Source organism: Pogona vitticeps, chromosome 2 (genome assembly GCF_051106095.1).
Source record: "Pogona vitticeps strain Pit_001003342236 chromosome 2, PviZW2.1, whole genome shotgun sequence".
Classification (NCBI taxonomy): Eukaryota; Metazoa; Chordata; class Lepidosauria; order Squamata; family Agamidae; genus Pogona; species Pogona vitticeps.
In genome coordinates this window covers 297888992-297894000 of record NC_135784.1, presented here as the reverse complement: position 1 = coordinate 297894000, position 5009 = coordinate 297888992, and the positions used below count along the sequence as shown (strand labels likewise).

Below are 5009 nucleotides of genomic sequence, written 5' to 3'. Positions count from 1 at the left end.
AGAGGCGCCCAGCATGCACCGCAGCAGCCCCCCGCGCAGGCGCAGAGAGGGCTGCCGCCTCTTCCTCCAAGCAGCCTTGCCTCGGAGAACGGGTTCATTCGGAATCCTGTCTAGAGGTAGGGAAGCGGGATGTTGACGGCCGCAACTTCCGGTAAAAGAGCGAAAACCGCGCCCACCCACCCACCCACCCACTCCCCGGCTCGGCCGTGCTTTGCTATTGGGCGCCCAGCGGCCCCGCTCTAAAAGGACAGCTTCCCTCCTCTTCTATTCGTCGAGTGGAAATGGAAGAGCGGGCAGCCCGTTCGGTTTGACAGCCGGAAGTGTCTTAAAGACTACCTTACACGGCCTTTTCTGCGATCTCTCTGGGATCGCTGGAGGTGCCATTTTAAAGGTGGAGAGGAAACGCCCCTCCCCCCCCAAGGCTGAGGTGCATTTTTTTTAGCCATCTTAGCTGTTGGCAATTCCTGAGAGCGGAATTAATTTTGTCATCGCGGGTTTATTATCATCTGTTTGTTTCATTTATTTATAGGCGGTCTTTCTTCCCAACTACGGGACCCAAGGCGGCTCACAAAATGAAAAGAATAGAATTCAAAACATAATTAACTATTTGAAAAAACACAATTAGACTGTATACTAAATAAGATACAATCGAATAATTAAAAGCAGGTCAACCTTAAAAACCTAACTGAAAAATGGCATTCAGGAATCAATCGTTTTTTTAATTGTTAAGAGCCTGCCTGAAAAGGTGGGTCTTCCGCGGTGACGTGGGAGTTGCCACAGAAAAGTTAGGGTCTCCTGCAAAAACATACATCTCTTAACGATCACCCATCTGATATTTCTCCACATTGATACCCCTGAGGGATAAATCTTACGCTCTCTGAAGGCAGAATCCTAGAAGAGGAAAGAGGGTGTGTGTGAAGGAGGACGTGACATTTCACATGGTCGTTACCCAAATTTAGAGACCAAATTCTCTAAATTTGAACAACACTAACTGCCCAACACGACAATCCCAAAGCGATGGACCTACAGTATTTCAGATTGTGGATATTAGAGAACGCCTTGCCACCATTTCTTTTTCGGAAAAAAAAAAAGCCTGCAGGCCTAATCGAATCCTATGGGGTTTACTCTCAAGGAACTGCATAGGGGCCGACGTGAATTTCAGTGGGGTTTAAGCAGAACGGGCCCTTTTGGGACCAGGGTTTTTCACAGACTTCTGGGCTGCACTCACACGAACCACCTCCTCGCTGCATCCGGAGAAACCAGCGCATTCCTGATCTGCGCTGCATAAAAGCCTACAGCCTTGTGACATTATCGTGTAAGAGATTAATTTCATAGTCAGTGAAGTCATGGAATAATTACTTTAAAATCATTTCTGATGCAACATAAATCTTTTCGTGTCACGGGAAACGGGATGCTCGCACGAGGAAACGGTTCACAAACTGGACAGTATTCCAGTTTCTGTTTTGATCACTTCCTTTTCTCCAAGCACAGGGCAAGAGTGAAGAGCTGCAGCCTCACGAACGTTTCCTTGGGAAATCAGCCCTCTAAAAATCAGGAGAGGTCACTTCCCAATAGTACAGACTTCATTATCGTGCAGAAGGGGAGGACCTGATTGCACGTTTTTCGCATCCCCAGTTAAATGTTGTTGTTGTTATTATTATTCTTATTTATTTTATATCCCGCCTATCTGGTCGGATCAGGACCACTCTAGGCGGCTGTTCCTGTACCATAGCTATTTTCCTGTACCATAGCTAGATCCTTCTGTTGCAGTGAGATTTTGCTCTCAAGTAAGCGGGAGCAAAGTTGGGACTTTAGAGGCCAGCTCATTCCCATGTACTGTATAGAGGAGCAGTCTCGGTTATTACTGTATATTGAACTATTTATTTTTTATTATTTTATTTATTAAATTTTTACCCCGCCCCTCTAGACAGTGTCTACTCGGGGCGGCTTACAAATAAAACACAGCAGTACAACATATGTAACATCTTAAAATTACAATTAAAATTAACTCCTGTTATCATTGTATATTGCTGTAAAAATGTTATTATATATTACTGTTTGTATCTTGTCTGTTGTGAGACGCCCAGAGTAGACAATATCTAGATGGGTGGCATATAAATGCAATAAATAAATAAATAAATAAATAAATAAATAAATAAATGGGCGGAACAATCAGAAGTGGGCTGCAAAGCAAGCCCCGCGCGCTCCAAGTGTGGAAATACTGTATCCCATTCTGCCTCTGTAGGTGGTGGGAGCAAGGGGCATGCAATCCAAGTGGAACTAGAGGTTCCCAACCTTGGGTAACTTAGGCATTCTTAGACTACAATTCCCAGAAGCCTTTACCACCAGCTGTGCTGGCTGGGGTTTCTGGGGGCTGCAGTCCAAGAACACCTAGATTCCCCAAGGTTGGGAACCACTGCTATAAATAGCGTAGACGTGTCTCGCTCCAGTTCCAAGCTAACGCTTGCACGTTTTTAATGGTCTTTTGGAAAAGAAAAAAAAGAACTATTCCTCTCCCACGATTGGGGCGTTCGGTTTTCTCATTGGAAGAGCCTCGGCTGCACAGACTCGCGCATCCGCGCAACGCCCGACCGCTTCCCGCCCCCCCCCAAAAGGCCTAGAACTCCGCCTTCGGACTCTCCCTTTTCTCTCTAGTCTAGGCCCTCTCGTTGCCATGGCGACAGAAGCGGCTTGCGGGCGGGCTCGTCCGGGGCGCCCTCCCCTTTCGCCCCGACGGCCGCCGCCAAGCGCGGCGCGGGGCTTTTTTTTTTTACGACACTTGCGGCAGGAGTCGCGGCAGCTGCTTGGAGGAAGCCGTCAGCTGATCTCGAGCAAGCCAGCCTTGAGAGGCGGCTGAGGGAGAGCGGGCGGGCGGGCGGGAGAAGGAGGTAGGTGGGCGAGTAAGCGGGGAGAGTCCAGGACCAGGGGGGTTCCCGCAAGCGAAGAGGCAGCCCCCCCACCTCAGGAAGAGGTACGTGCCCCTTTAAGGCGGTGGGTCGGGGGGAACCCCAGCGACCCACTGCTGAACAAGGCTGCCTTGCCCCCCATTTTCCCCTCAAAGGGACCCATCCTTTCCTCTCAGAGTGGTGTTATCACCTTTCCCTTTTACAGGGCGTTGAGCGGGCAGCCCTTTTATCTCCTCCACGCTCCTCTTCGTGGAAATAAACCGCCTGTGTCTTAAACCTCCCCCTCCTCCCCCTCTTTGGTTCTCCTTTCCTCAACACGAGAGTAGGGTCTCTCCCCCCCTTTTACCAAGGTGCCACCCCCAGCCGAAGAAATTAGGTTGAATCCCATTAATCCCCCCTCCACCCCCCGTTACACATGGATTTTATCTTGGTTTTAAAGGATGTATTTTATTTTTGAGAGTCCCTTCTCTGGAGATTTCTGGGCTTGTGACTGTGGTGTGAATTTTAGAAAAGTAACCTCTAAGGGCACACTTGAGACTTGGTTGCTGCTGCTTCTTAAAGGGCAGTAGCCCTTTCTGAGGATGCCGGAATGCAAGTGCTTCTTACTTTGAAAGCCCATCTAAAGGAGACTCGCTCGTTGCTTCCCTGCCACTGCTGTGCAAAGGGATGGTGTATGTATGGTATAGGTGAAAACAGGGAGTCTTGTGGCGCCGGAAAGAGTAACAAGGTTTATTTGGTATTTTGTGAATGTATGGTATATAGGTGATAATTGGATGTGCCTTTAGTCTGCTTTTTTTCTTTATTCTCCTGTTTTTCTTCCTTGTGTTAAGTGCACTGTTCTCCTTTTGGTCCTCCTGCTGATTTGCAGTTCTTCCCATTTTTTTAAAAGCAAATACTGTAACTGGTTGTACTTGCTTCTGTTGCAACATGTGAACATTAGTCGTCAATAGCAGCAGATGCCTGTTGCTGACTCTTTGTGCTCCTGCTGATCTTGGAAGGTCTGCTTTTCATCCTGAAGTGGGAACCCCACTACTTCAGAGCCTTAGCAAGACACTCTTCAACTTGGAGACTTGTATGGGCAGGGTGTCTCTTGAGAAGGGTGGGTGGTTATCTTCCCCCGTTCCTGTCACTGTTTTATTATTGACCTCCTCCTTTTTACTTCTTTGTTGGAGAAGATGCAAACAGTTATCTTTTCCATGGTTTCATTCTTGGAAATTAGCACCTGCTTTCTTAAGATGTCCCACTCTTATGCCAATGCTCCCACACAAAGCTTGGTATGCACACTCACTCTCTAACTGTGGACTTCCTTTAAAATGCTTCAGCTAGTTTCATCATCATGCTCCAAGCATTGGGAGAATTCTGGTAAAATATTTTCATTGTTTGCTGAGTTCTTCTCTTTAGTGAGTTGTAACTTGTAGTGATGAGGAAAGGAAGATGTATTTTAGTATCCCCTGCCTATAAATGCTGGGATGAATGCTTAAGGATATATTAGCTTTGAAACTCTTCAGAGATGCTGAAAACTGGTATGTTTACAGGGCTTTTGAGCGAAAATACCAGTGAGAAATCACCAGTGAGAAATCCCATTCTTTATTCATTTGGTACCCACCAGAGAGCTGCCTTTTCCATGGCTGATGCAACTGCGTGGGTGATTAGTTTGTTCTTCTCTTGCCCAGTAGGTGCAGCTTTCTAGGGCTCTAATTCATGGTGACTGGGTGGCAAATATTTTCTTTTGGCTCTTTCATAACTACTCCTATTTGCCACACTGTGTGACTGTGTAGGAAGTGCAGTATTTTTCTTCTGGTGGGTGGGATCACTGTGGTTAAGTGAGAACTAACCATCTTTCTGTTGGAATATGTTATGATTCCTTGTACTGTATTAGAATTGACTGAGTTGGATATAGACTATTGTTTCTTGCCAGTTGCTTGCATTGTTAACCTTCAAAGTTCCGTCATTGGCTTTCTGCCTTTCCAGAGACTTTGGCAGAACTACAGCTTCATTATTTGCTACTGATATATTACATTTTATTCTTTGGGTTTGTAACCAATAATGATTGCTTGCTTACTTATTCAATTGGTTCTAAAACAAGAAATGTTTATTGATTTA

At 46.3% G+C, this 5009-nt stretch overlaps 1 protein-coding gene across 3 annotated transcripts in view; it reads left to right on the top strand.

Annotated features, from left to right (window-relative positions):
- Positions 1-2823: 2823 nt before the first annotated feature.
- The window catches only part of WDR7 (WD repeat domain 7), a 277096-nt gene continuing 274910 nt past the window's right edge, over positions 2824-5009 (top strand). For all 3 annotated transcript variants that reach the window (XM_072992896.2, XM_072992895.2, XM_072992897.2), the window contains exon 1: positions 2824-2971. The gene's annotated coding sequence lies outside the window, so the exon portion shown is untranslated. The remainder of the gene's footprint in view (positions 2972-5009) is intronic.